This window comes from Electrophorus electricus, chromosome 5 (genome assembly GCF_041902795.1).
Source record: "Electrophorus electricus isolate QZ-2024a chromosome 5, ASM4190279v1, whole genome shotgun sequence".
NCBI classification, from domain to species: domain Eukaryota; kingdom Metazoa; phylum Chordata; class Actinopteri; order Gymnotiformes; family Gymnotidae; genus Electrophorus; species Electrophorus electricus.
The window spans coordinates 15,022,501-15,037,500 of NC_137501.1; the positions used below are offsets into that span (position 1 = coordinate 15,022,501).

General features: G+C 44.9%; 1 protein-coding gene across 2 annotated transcripts in view; it reads right to left on the reverse strand.

Annotated features, from left to right (window-relative positions):
• Positions 1–14,825: 14,825 nt before the first annotated feature.
• The window catches only part of chrna6 (cholinergic receptor, nicotinic, alpha 6), a 21,235-nt gene continuing 21,060 nt past the window's right edge, over positions 14,826–15,000 (reverse strand). For both annotated transcript variants that reach the window (XM_081714274.1, XM_035529942.2), the window contains one exon: positions 14,826–15,000. This exon is cut by the window's right edge and continues 510 nt beyond it. The gene's annotated coding sequence lies outside the window, so the exon portion shown is untranslated.

Consider the following 15,000-nt stretch of genomic DNA (forward strand, 5'->3'; position numbering starts at 1 on the left):
TGTAACAAAACTATCAGTCTACTGTTAGGATTGGTGCTTACTTCTCATCCTACAAATAAAAGCATGTCTATTATACTGAAACACTTCAGAGTCCTCCAGGATGATGCAGAGACTTCCGCTAATCTCCCACAGACAAGACACAAACAGACGTGTTCGTCAAGTGTAATATAAATGACCATTAAGATAGCAACTGTGGGCCTGCAACCACTCTAGATGTGCTACATGTACGTTTATTGTAACATTAAAATAAAAAGCACAAAAGGATCAGTTGTCGTCATCTATTCCTCCCTTTGGATCAATCAGAATTAGGGAATTTTCACTTCCAGTGGTGAAGTACTTGAATACTAACGAGACCTTCCAGTAATGACACTTGTCTCGCATTGCCAGTTGCTGCTATAATGGCAGCAATGTTGGGAGACACAAATAAAAAAAGAACTGATCTACACTCTTGGAACTTTAGAACACCATGGAATGAATGTTATGATCTAACCTTCTGCTTTTTGTAGAACTTCAGAAGCACTTTGCTTGCACAGGTGCTGAAGGACCTCTCTCCAAAACGTCCTGTTTCTCTGGAAACTCTGTGTACTTCACTGCAACCTTGAATATCTCTACATCTTTTACTACGGTATACAGCATGCACAACACACACACACACACGCACACACACACACTGCCTGGCCAAAAAAAAAGGTCGCACACTCTAATATTTCTTTGGACCGCCTTTAGCTATGATTACGGCACACATTCGCTGTGGTATCGTTTCCACAAGCTTCTGCAATGTCACAACATTTATTTCTGTCCAGACTTGCATTAATTTTTCCCCAAGATCTTGTATTGATGATGGGAGATTTGGACCACTGCGAAAAGTCTTCTCCAGCATATCCCAAAGATTCTCAATGGGGTTCAAGTCTGGACTCTGTGGTGGCCAATCCATGTGTGAAAATGATGTCTCATGCTCCCTGAACCACTCTTTCACAATTTGAGCCCGATGAATCCTGGCATTGTCATCTTGGAATATGCCTGTGCCATCAGGGAAGAAAAAATCCATTGATGGAATAACCTGGTCGTTCAGTATATTCAGGTAGTCAGCTGACCTCATTCTTTGGGCACGTAACATTGCTGAACCTAGACCTGATCAACTGCAGCAACCCCAGATCATAGCACTGCCCCCACAGGCTTGTACGGTAGGCACAAGGCATGATGGGTGCATCACTTCAACTGCCTCTCTTCTTACCCTGATGTGCCCATCACTCTGGAACAGGGTAAATCTGGACTCATCAGACCACATGACCTTCTTCCATTGCTCCAGCGTCCGACCACATTCCTTCCTCGAAGATGATGTTTACCCACTGTCAATAACCCAGTTTTAGTAGTTTCAGCAATCTACTTAGATGTTTTCTCTGCATGCCAATAATTTGATCCTTCTGAAACAGATTAACATCTTTTCCGTGACCACAGGATGTGTCTTTGGATATGGTTGTTTAACAAATGAGAAGCTACTCACTGCATCAGTTAGGGTTAAATGACTTGTTGCCATCTGAAACATAATCTGCAGTAATTATCCAATGGGAGGCTCTTACCCATTTGCTTAGTTAAATCCAGGTGGTGACCTTTTTTTTTGGCCAGGCAGTGTATGTATATATGTGTATGTGCGTGCATCTCTCTCACACATATGATTACTCATGGATAGAGTGAAATGAGATTTTATGCTATTCTCTCAGTCCTAAGCATAATTCCTTTAGACGGTGGTAGCCCAGATGACAGTGATGACCTATAAATATATAAATATGGGTTCTGAATAAGTATTGGGTTATTTGGGCTGAATTATCTGGAGCACCTCTTTAAAAAAAACTTGCTCCTCAGCGGTTAGGCAAGAGGCAGATCAGATGAAAGAGATCTGTCATGTAATCACCTTGCTCAGTCCCCTCATCTCGCCCTGAATCCCTCTGTCTCAGCCTTTGCTCGTGAACATTGAACTGGAGTAGGGGAGGGGGAGAGGAGGAAAAGAGGATGTGTCTCTCTCACACACACAAACACACACACACACACACACACACTCGAACTATTTTGGGAAAAGGCACAGTAAATATACATAAGGGACAGGACATATACATTAGTCTCATTCCGATACTACAGACAGTGTTTATTAAAGGTGTGAAGACGCATGGCGTCCATCCAGTGGAATTATGGGAAATTGAGTTTTAATTACGAGGAAGCATCATCAGCATATTCAGATGCGAAGCGGGAGACCATGCTCTCTTTGAATAAGTCGATAAGGGACAGAGTTTGTCTCTGCATTGAGGGGTAGAAGACAGCAAACAACTGCTTCACCTCCTACGAGAGCGAGAGAGAGTGAGAGACAGAATGGAGGGGGTGTCGTTACCTTGGGCAGGTCGATGGCTTCTACGAAGTAAATGGGAGCTGAGGCAAGACAGCCTGTCATGAAAAATTAACTCTGATAACTAACTAACATGGACATGTGGGTGGGCGGCTGTGTGCGTACACACGTGTTCTGTGCCACCTGTTGCAGAGGACTGAGTCATGCAGGGATGTGTGTGTGTGTGTGTGTGTGTGTGTAGCAGCAGGTGCTTGCCTACTCAGCTGGCTGTATGTGTTCTTATACAGACTCAGGTACTGACAAGAGATCACCCTCCGGAAAGCTTGATGTGTGTGTGTGTGTGTGTGTTTCTTGTTGTGTAGGAGGTGAATAAGAGCTTGGTTCAGTGAACATTTAGAGCGTCAATAATTATTTGATTTATACTTTTATTGTTGTGGGATTCATGCAGTATAAATAGACTCCGCAAACTCCAACAGCCTTGCTAATGTGTCTGAGTGTGTCTGTGAGTGTGTGTGTGTGTATTGAGGGATGAAGGGAATTCTTGCATGCAGAGCATGACTTCCAGCGGGTGTCTTGCTGGTGGTGGTTCTAGAAGGTTCTTTACCATGAAAATGAAAGAGTGAGATCAGCCAAGGGAACATTTTGAGAGCTCAGCTGAAATGTGTAGTGATGTCAAATGTATGCATGGAAAAGTACTTACTGTGAAACATTTATGTGGGAGTTTACAAGACCCTGTAGAAAGTGTCCTTTAGTGACATTCTTTAGATTTAGTGAACCTTTCGGGCCAAAGAACCATGCTTCAGGAGTAGATATAGAAAACAAAACACTTAGGACTAGATGTTAGCCTCCAGTAATTGTCAACTGCTCAACACAGTTCTACTCAACACAGTTTGGAACTGAACAGTCCTACTCAACACAGTTTGGAATGGACAAGTTCTACTCAACATTAACGGGACATGTCCCATGCCCCGTCCTAAGGTCCCCGCCATCCGTTTGTGTGCAGTGGGACAGGACCTGAGTGTAGGCAAGTGCCTGAGTGTATCAGCTCTGCAAACCCAAACGTTCCCAGCTGTCACGTCCAATCAAGCTACACTTCAACACCGTAGACGCGGGCTTAGACGCGGGGAGAGTGGAAACCTGGTTTAACTTCTGCTAAGAATATCTTCCACTGCAACTAGCATCAGCAACCAGTTATTACAGAGCAAGGAGAACACATTAACTTGCAGTATTCTCTCCTTGAGCTTGCTCAGTACACCGATGTTCCTTTATCCGTGTGTTTTGCGTTAGGCCACCAGGGTTTAGGTTAAAGATGGTCAGAGTGCTGGTTGATATTTCTTGTTCTTTGACAAATGATAAGATTCCACTGCTCGGAGTAACATCGGAATCTCAAAGATCTGTGTACAGCAGTTATACCACATTTAGAAATATGTTATAAGCCTGATTAAACGTTAATAATCTTAATGTTGATGGACCCATGTGATATACATGTTTTGTTGCATGTTAATGGTGTGTCAGGAACAATTTGTTGCAGAGGTGAACCCTGCATGCATGTCAGGTTCGAATCACAGCTGTGTCATGCGGTATCTTCCCTCATAATTATGCAGTGCAACACTATAAACTGCTCTGCTCCAATGAGACCCTTTTCACACTGCAAGGCCAACAGCCTGGGAAGATAACAGTCACAGGTAACTTAGACAGCCAAATAGCTGTATGCAGTTTTTCCCCTCCTAGCTTGGCGGCGCAGAGAAACACGCTATATTGGCGGTTTGTCTGGGATTTTTGACCGGCGAGACTGTGATGGCTTATATCCAGTGTGCTTGCAAGATTACACAGCCCCCAAAATATCCTCAGAGTCATCTGGATTACAAATGACACTTACCTGGATTGTTCCAGTCAGTATTTTTCAAAGTCCAAGCCCAAATAATAAATCAATAAACAAAGTTCCGCTTGCGTAAGTACCTCAACCCGTTCGGAGTAGTGCTCAGCAGATCTACCGTTGATGTTCTAGCAGCTTTAAGGCCGCTGGCATACGTTTCTGCCAGCATTGCACACTGTCGGACTGATCTGCACCCACTCTTGTGCCAGGTTGTTTCGGTCATGGACTGCAGTTTTCAAACATTTCCACATATTCCCAGCTGGATGGAGATCTGGAGTTTGACCCGGCCTACTGCAGGACGTCCCCTCCCGTGCCGCACTGGCCGGGTGCTCGGGATTGCCGCCCCGCTGTCGTTTGCGAGCAGACTGAAGCAGGTGTGTCTTTCTCGCAGTATCTCAGTGTATCTGGTACCAATCTGTCACTTTTAACAAGATACCCATCATCTCCACGACAGGATGCCCCCCCCCCCATACTGCACTGTCAGGATTATGATACGGTCATTTCTGTCTCACCGGACAGTAAAGCTGTATGTAATATGCATAAACTTTAATCTTTCATGCCACAAGAGTTGAATGCGTACATAAACGAATCATTTTTGTTGTGGAATATTTCCTTACATAAAACCAATGTTTAGCATTTTGCCAAATCCCAAAATACCACAAAGAATAATTTGTAATCCGGGTGAATGCATCACCTTAAGTGTGTGGAACACCTTCACATGGCCCTGTAGCTGCGCTGTATTAACAATTGTCCTGAATGCTATAAATAAGGATACAGAAAACGTATATATGGCTGCTTTCTCCCAAGGATCACTGCGCCATGTTCAAAACTATAATTCACTCGCGCGCGCGCACACACACACACACACACACACACACACACACACACACACACACACACACACACACACACACACTTCTGAGGGCATTCGTTGCGCAGTGAGAGATGCAAGGTTAGACAGAGAGAATGTGTGAAGAAGCTGCAGTTATTAAATACAGCCTGCAGACAGTAGAATAGTGCTGCATAATTCCTTGGAGTGTGTGTGTGTGTGTGTGTGTGTTTCTTGTTGTGTGGGAGGTGAATAAGAACTCGGATGAGTGAACTTTTCGAGTGTCGATAATTCTTTGATTTATATTTTTATTGTTGTGGGATCCGTGTAGCATATATAGACTCAGCAAACTCCAACACAGCGTGAACTGACCCGACCTCTACCAAGCAGCCAAGAATTTGACTTCAAAAAATCTCTTCTTTCCTCCCAAATGGAAACTCGGCAAAAGTCCGGTTTTGCAGGACAAAACCCGGCTCAAAACTAAAGATGTCGGCGGGCATCTTTAGACAAGGTTGAATAGCTCAATAGCTTTTATCCCAAATTAAATCTTGTCATCATCTACTTATATTATCTGTTCCTTATTTTTCTACATGTGTTCCAAAGGTGAAAGAGCAGGAAGAACTGTGATTATTCCTTGATTATTCCGGCCTTGTTTTGCGAGCGATTAATCGGTCCTTTAAGGAGAATTACCTCCTGCGCCTTTAAGAGCGCAACGCTGGCTGTCGGACAGTTTGAGGCCAGGAGACAATCTTGACCCGAATCATTTTTGGTCAATAGCCGTTTCGGCGCTAAAGCTCGATCCGTTTATCCTCTGTAGGCGGGCGTATCTGGGGCGCTTGGTGACATGAATAGTGGGGCAGGTATTGAATAGTTTGTTCCATTGTGTCATCTCAAGCCTATTTCACAGCAGCTGGATGGGGAGTGGGGAGGGGACGACGCCACACAATACGCGCTCTCCAAAGCAGAGCGACGGTAATCCACAATAAGCAGGTGCAGCAACTTGCAGGTGTGTGTGTGTGTGTGTGTGTGTGTGTGTGTGTGTGTGTGTGTGTGTGTGTGTGTGCCTGCCTTTCTCTCTCTCTATGGGTTTCATCCAATTCCGTCTCTAAATTTGTTCTCACACAGCGCGCGCGGGCACACACACACACACACACACACACACACACACACACACACACACACACACGTTTCATCTGGCAGGTATGTTACACATATGAGGAATTTGTCTCGGTGGGTGCACATGTAACATACAACCACACTGACACATTGGACTATTTAGAACAGAATATAGAGAACAGAGAATATACTTAAATTAAATATGACAAAGCAAAACAGATGATTGAAATAAAACTAAAGCAAAAGCTTCACAAAGGAACGTTGAACATTTGGGCAAGGGAAAGTGTAGGAATATGATACAACACTTTGTTGCTGTACTGATACAGTTTTTTACTTAATGGGGATTGGGTATAGATATAGTTTTAGCTGGGATGATGCATTTGACTGGTGTGAACAACGGCATGGTGAGCTCTGCTATAGGGGAGATAGCTTATATCTTAAGCGTAGAGTGTCAACGGCACTGGAGGAAACATGCCATAACTGCCTAATAACCACCTTGCGTCCATGTGTTTAGGTTAAACCGCTAGTTTGCTTATTGTTAGTCTACGTATTATTATTGTTACATCGATGTTCAGGATAGTTTCCGTGATGAATGGTCACAGTTGCATATTTCCGGCGCAAACTAGCGCCGTCCGAATCCCGTGTGCTCGGTGTCGTGTTCTATATGGAGCTATCTGTGGGGAGTAGTGAATGAGTATGTGAGTAGACCAATTCAGACAGAGCTATATATGAATATATGACATTTTATATGACCGCTTCTTCAGTGAGAAAAAAAAACTATATGAAGAATTAACAGAATTACATCTGACAGAATCTGACATTCTGTTTTTGGCCTTACAAAAACACGTGCTCAACGCCTCACTAACGAACGGCTCGTCTGCTGGTCGCGTAAAAGCCGTAATGGCCGATTTAGTGCTGTGCGGTTCGTTTCAACAGAGCACCGATTTAATGACAGGGGCGGCGAGTCGCAACCTCGGGGTTAACAGGGAGAGCGATTTCTGAATCGGAATTATCCTTTTTTTTTTTTTTTGAAGAGGAGTGGCAATTAAATGTGGACGGTTAAGTACAATGTAGCATATTTAAAACGCCATTCTAGTTTTGCAGAAGATACAATCCGCCGGACACGGAGCCTGCGCCCGAGAACGCGCTTTCCGCCCTGCCGGCAGCTCCGTGATAACCGCCTCTGGCCAGGAGGCAGCCTGCTACGGTAGCTGATTGTGGCCAAATTTCGAAGACAGCAGCGTGTTCTGAGAAAGGCGCTCCCATAATTTGATACGGGGAGACTGAAGTCACCTGAGATCAGAAATACCTTTCCCAGTCGCCCTCCGCAACATTTTCCAGGCTCTACAACCCGAGGAAGAGGAAGTAGAACATAACTGGCTAGGGCTGAAAGAGGCCGTCATCGGTGAATAGGAACGATCACAGACGCTACTCGACAGAACGTATAGCAGAGCGAAAGATAGAAGCAACAAGTTAATCAGGTCAGAACAGGACCTCAGAAACGGTACCGAACGCTGCCAAGTAAAAAAAAAGTCTCAGAACTGACAAGAGAAACTACTAAAAGCTACTACTACAAACTACTAGTACAAACTACTAAAATGAGGTGGTGGAACAAGCATTGAAGGCAGAAGAAAAACAAGACCTTAACGCTATCTATGCAAGAAATGTGACAACCCCAGCAGATTAGGAAGAGGTAAAGAAGGCTGATTAATCTCATCTGTTGAAGATCAACCTGCAAAGTAGAAAGAACACTTCCAGGAAATGCTTAACAGACCTCCGCCAAAGCATCCACCAGCGTTAGAACCAGGGAACCAGCTAGATATCAATGTGGAACCAATAAAACAGCACAAGGGCAGAAGAGCCATGAAGAATGTGAAGACTGTCAAGGCAGCTGGAGAAGACAACATCCCACCAAAGGTGCTGAAGGAAGGAGGACCTGCACTGGTAGATCAGCTACTCAGACCAGCAGACTAGAAAGATCTCCTGAAAGACCAGACTTTAACATCTCCTGGCCAAACAGTCGATCTTCTGCGTGGAAGGGACTCGGAAAAGTCCCTTGATAGTACTGTTAGGAAGTTAATGTGTAACATCCGTCTTTACTACAGGTGCGCGAGATGCTCATTGAGATCATCAGAGAAGAGTACAAGAGTCTCACGTGCAAAGTTATTCAGTAGAAAACTCCTAACGAATTTCCAACTGACAACTGGAGGGAGACAGACATTTACTTGTTATACTTGATTGCATCACAAGAACAGCCTGCGCTGGTACAGGAGAAGACATGGTGGAGACTGAGAAGAAAACTCAAGAATGTGGAGTTGTCTTGGAGTTGTTGCAGATGTGTGAGGCTCCTGCAGGATCCTGTCTCCTGCAGGATCCTGTCTTGGGTTTGGTGGTCTGGACTTCTCAGTCTTTAAGCTTTTAAATACGTGGGTCTGCTGAGCTACAGTCTTCACCAGTACACACCCAGACCTATCAAACTACAGTCTTCACCAGTACACACCCAGACCTATCAAACTACAGTCTTCACCAGTACGCACCCAGACCTATCAAACTACAGTCTTTACTAAAACTAATCCTGCCCAATATAACTACAGTCTTTACTAAAACTAATCCAGTACTATATAACTAGTCTTCACCAGTACGCACCCAGACCTATCAAACTACAGTCTTCACCAGTACACACCCAGACCTATCAAACTACAGTCTTTACTAAAACTAATCCTACCCAATATAACTACAGTCTTTACTAAAACTAATCCAGCCCTATATAACTACAGTCTTTACCATAACTAATCCAGCCCTATATAACTAGTCTTTACCATAACTAATCCAGCCCTATATAACTACAATCTTTAGCAAAAGTAATCCAGCCCTATATAACTACAATCTTTAGCAAAAGTAATCCAGCCCTATATAACTACAATCTTTAGCAAAAGTAATCCAACCCTATATAACTACAATCTTTAGCAAAAGTAATCCAGCCCTATATAACTACAATCTTTAGCAAAAGTAATCCAGCCCTATATAACTACAATCTTTAGCAAAAGTAATCCAACCCTATATAACTACAATCTTTAGCAAAAGTAATCCAGCCCTATATAACTACAGCGTTCATCGCTGTAGAAGATACTGCTGTGTGACTCTGCCATATGACTCCATGTATTTCACGCAAGGCATCATGGGACTTAGGAAAACAATGGACAGCAAGTGATCAGGTGTAAATAAATGTCCCTCACGCGAATGGTGCCTAAAAGACTAGAGGGGGTTCTGTTCAATCCATATCCAGCTAAGAGAAGCAGGTAATTACGAAAACACGCACCTCTGGAATGGAGTGCATATGGAGAGAAAGTATAGAAACAACGTGAAACAAATACATGTAGTTAAAACACAGCAAATAAGGAGATGGCCAATGAGCACATATTATAAAAGTCCACTGAAACTGATATGAACACACACACACACACACACACACCGGATTCAAATGGAGCCTCCCTGTTGACTCATATTGCCTGTTCACAAAAATGTAGCTCGACATGGCTGCATGTGTTAGTCAGTGTGCTGAAGCACATTTTTTACATTTATATAGGCAGAGAGACTATCAGATATAGCGCCTGTGGTATTACAGTAATGTTGGTCTGCTTCCACAGCAGAACGGGTGTGCGCGTGCACATATGTGTGTGTGTGTGTTTATAAATAGGTCTAAACACGTGACCTTTTCATGAAACCCTGGAGAAATATGCACACTTATCTAAATGCGGTAGTACTTCTGACCTCCCCGTGACCCTGTCCTCGATTGAGCATGTGGGCGTGTGGTGTACTTGAGAAGTCGTCTGGCAGTGAAAACGTCTTTTCATGGGGACCAGCCTGACTGGTTCTTCTTCTACCTCCTACATTTGTGCATCCAGCTCCCAGGATTGAGTCCCCAACACTCAGAACGCATCATGAAGATAAAGGCAGTTCTGATTCTGGGCGGAGACAGTACAGGCAAGAGATGCAGTGACACTAGAAGACCCACTTACATTATTCATAGATGCATTAAGACAGTTGCAGTATATCTCTACACACACATACACACACACACACACACACACACACACACACACACACACATACACACACAGACTCACTCACACACACACACACACACACTCACGAACTCTCTCTCTCACACACACACACACACACACACACACACACGCATGCTCACACTGACATTTATTCATAGATGCATTAAGACAGCTGTAGTATATCTCCACACACACACACACACACACACACATTCTCTCTCTCATGCAAACACTCTCACACACACACTCACGAACTCTCTCTCTCTCACACACACACACACACTCACGAACTCTCTCTCTCTCTCACACACACACACACACACACACACATTCTCTCTCTCATGCAAACACTCTCACACACACACTCACGAACTCTCTCTCACACACACACACACGCATGCTCACACTGACATTTATTCATAGATGCATTAAGACAGCTGCAGTATATCTCTACACACACACACACACTCTCGCACACACACACACACACACACACACTCTCTCATGCACACACACACACACACACACGCACACACTCTCTCATGCACACACACACGAACTCTCTCAGTTAAACTGCCGGAGGATTCTAGAACTCAGAGACAGTTTGCGAAACAACTCACACAGGGAGCAGGAAAGCAGATGGTGACAGACTCTTGAGTGTGAAGAGCAGAGATGCTTGTGTGCCAGCCAGCAGAGTTCAAACCGCCCCAGAGAGCAGCATAGACCTGCAGGCCGCATTCTGCACACCTGATCAAACACAGAACGAGGGATACAGATTGGGAGAGGGAGGAGAGGAAGAGAGAGAGAGAGAGAGAGAGAGAGAGAGAGAGAGAATGGAGGAGAAACAGGGAGAGACCAAAAGAAGCGAGGGAAAAGAGAGGAGAGAAAGGGAAAGATAGAGGGAGGGATATGTCTCACAGTCACCGCTAATCTGTTTGACCCCCCCCCCCCCGGTTGTCCTGCCTCCCCAGTGCAGTTCCTCAGCATCGACTTACCCCACATCCTACAGAAACGTCTTCCTTATTCTCCTTTACACACACACATACGCCACAGTACCAGAGAGTCACTTTAAAAAAATAAGAGCAAAATGAAAACATGAAAAAAAAAATCCACGCCTAATCCCCCTTCCTCAAATCCTGTTAATTTTATTAATCCTAAATTCGTCATTAACAGAGGTGCCCCCCCCCCACACCACAAACACACACACATGCACACACAGGCCACACTCTTGCTATTTAGCTCAGAAACTACCGCCTGGGGACCACTGCAGCATCCACTGTATGTCCCACTGTTCTCTACGCTTTGATGGTCCTCCTATGATATGTGTGTGTGTGTGTGTGCGCGTGTGTGTGTGTGCGCGTGTGTGTGTGTGTGTGTGTGCGTGTGTGTGTGTGTGTGTGTGTGTGTGTGTGTGTGTGTGTGTGTGCGCGTGTGTGTGTGTGTGTGTGCGTTCGTGTGTGTGTGCGTGTGTGCGTGTGTGTGCGCGTGTGTGTGTGTGTGCGTTCGTGTGTGTGTGTGTGTGTGGGTGTGTGTGTGTGTGTGTGTGCGCGTGTGTGTGTGTGTGTGCGTGTGTGTGCGTGCGTGCGTGTGTGTGTGTGTGTGTGTGTGTGTGTGTGTTGTGAGGCACACAGTGCAGAGGACTTTTCTCCTGCTGGAGAGCTGGAGAGCTGTGGAGGTGCGCTGCTGAGGTGGAGTGCTGATCTGGGATCTGTTCCTGTGAGTAAGCACTAAAAAGGACAATAAAAAGAAAATAAGACAGGAATCTGATCCAAGACCAGCACTCCTACTTCAACAAGTTTGGGCCATTGCAAGGTATGTGGTTACATGTGTGCGTAAAAACACATGCACAGGCATTCTGAGACACAGAGACAGAGAGATCTATACGCCATGGAAAGTGACTAAGACGTTGCAGAGTGTTCCGGAATGTCCACAGCCGTCTCCCTACCTGAACATGACGTACAAAGGCATTGTGGGAGGTCGTTGCCATGACAAAAGCCTTAAATTCCATATATAGTAACCACAGTGTGGGCCAGAGACAGAGAGAGAGAGAGGGGGGGGGGGGGTAATCAGGAGTATCACAGCAAGGTGAGCATCACAAGATGTGAACTGGTAGCAGAGTGGAGGACAGCTAGACAAGGACCTCACGTCACCACGGAGACAGGGGCAGATCAAGTCTAGTGTTCGTGAGGTAGGAATCACATATGCATACAGTCCCACCCCCTCACACACCCAAACATACGTTCACACATGATTTCAAGACAGTAAAATGCAAAAGAGTGCAAAAGAGATTAACATATATGCAAAAATATGCTAATATGGAGATAAGTGACATGCTCGAGGGGGCAGGACTGATGTTCACTGTCAAGGAAATGACTCTCATGTTGCATCAGAGGAAGGTACGCATGAATGTGGACTCAAAGACCCATACACATCCACCCTCACAGACCCACACACATCCACCCTCACAGACCCACACACATCCATCCTCACAGACCCACACACATCCACCCTCACAGACCCACACACATCCACCCTCACAGACCCACACACATCCACCCTCACAGACCCACACACATCCATCCTCACAGACCCACACACATCCACCCTCACAGACCCACACACGTCCACCCTCACAGACCCACACACGTCCACCCTCACAGACCCACACACATCCATCCTCACAGACCCACACACATCCACCCTCACAGACCCACACACATCCACCCTCACAGACCCACACACATCCATCCTCACAGACCCACACACATCCACCCTCACAGACCCACACACATCCACCCTCACAGACCCACACACATCCACCCTCACAGACCCACACACATCCATCCTCACAGACCCACACACATCCACCCTCACAGACCCACACACATCCACCCTCACAGACCCACACACATCCACCCTCACAGACCCACACACATCCACCCTCACAGACCCACACACATCCACCCTCACAATGCTTCACTTAAAGCCTCATTGCAGAGATCATTGTGAATGTTTTTGTTTGTTTATTTGTGTTTGTTTGTTTGTGAAGGAACCATTTTAAATATATTTTGAGATCATTCTGATCATAAAAACATATCAGACTGTGTCATTCCTGGATATGTTTTCTATGCTATACCATCGTTCACGTTGCCACAACACTTCACCTTTAAATCTTTGTCCTGACTGCACAGACCACATCTATCCACTGATTTAATATTCCCTAACCTGGTTTCGATCCTCATTTGCATAAAAGGGGATTAAGGCAATCCGAAAGGACGTAATGGATTGGCGAAAATAATTTGCCCGTGTGGCCTCTGATCACATTCCTTTGTTCTTACATGTGCTCCATTTGGCCATGAAGAAGTCATTATAAAAGTTCATTAGGTGTTTGTGTGTTAATCTGAGGTCAGTCTTCCTTGCATAGATTGTGAGCTCAGTTGTGACCATGTTTCAGAGAGGTGGAGTATGGCACCGGTGACCTGCTGACTGTGGGTGTGGCTGGAGAACTGGGCGGGGCCTGTTCGCTAGCTCCACCCACCTCACTGTTGTTCAGACAGCATGGATATGGTGTGCAGATGTGGCTCACACTCACACATACACGCAGAGTCCTTTACATCTGTTGCTAAGTTGTTTTCATAAGGCCTTTGATAGCTACAGCCTGGAGCAGCTCAGTAATGGTCAGTTTATGAGTGAAACAGCAGTTCACAGCCAGGGCTACGGTAATGGCATGCTAACCATTTACACACACTTAGCATTCAAAATTAGCATTCGAAATTAGGTTTCTAAATTAGGATTCGAAATTAGCATTTGAAATTAGGATTCGAAATTAGCATTCGAAAATAGGATTCGAAATTAGCATTTAAATCTACACCAGTTATCGGTTATATTACAGCATGTTACATAAACATGAGAGAGGCTTTTGTATATGTGGACAAAGGGACATCTTTGAGAAAAAGGACATATTTCTCCACTCCAACAGAACACTGGATGGCAATACCGTGCTACATTTAATTACGCCGGCTTCCTCGAACTGGAGAACCTCAGCAATGGACAGGGATATGTAAAGCCACGGAACGCAGGAGAGGCAGTCAAATTCACCTCAAAGGGACCCCTAAAAACGTCAGTGCAGCTAACAGTGCATCGGCCAATCAGCATCATTTTATTTGCATAATAAAACCAGCCAGCACGTTTCTCAGACACGTACGGACTGTGACGGCACGTGACGTTACAGAGCAGAAGCGTCGTTTTATTTTGACATTGGCGAGGGAAAAGAAACGCACATTTACATTCTAACGTGTCGGCTACTGACGAGGAGGAGGAACGCAGACCCAAATTCTGAACAGTGACATTTTAGAAGGGACGTTTGTGTCAAAGAGGGAAAAGACAGAGAGAGAGAGAGAGAGAGAGAGAGAGAGAGAGAGAGAGATCAAGTGAATCATGCAACAATCCAACAGCCATTTTTGAAAGCGCAGGTATTTTCTCCCCCAAATGGCAGGATTTAAGTATTTACATTGACAGGAAGCATGCTGAAAACAGTGATTAAAGTGAATAAAAACCACAGACACGCTGCCAAAAGGACATCAGACCTGTGAGTAGCTGGTTACTTTAATTTTATTTACAGATCAGCCACATTGTAGACTAATGTCAAAGCCCATTGGTCGGTGTTTAGTTTTCTACATTTCTCCTGAGTAGCTATTGATGATTCATTTTCAGCAGACGTGAGGTTGCACATCTTTGATTGGTGCGCGCTATATATATATATATATATAAAATG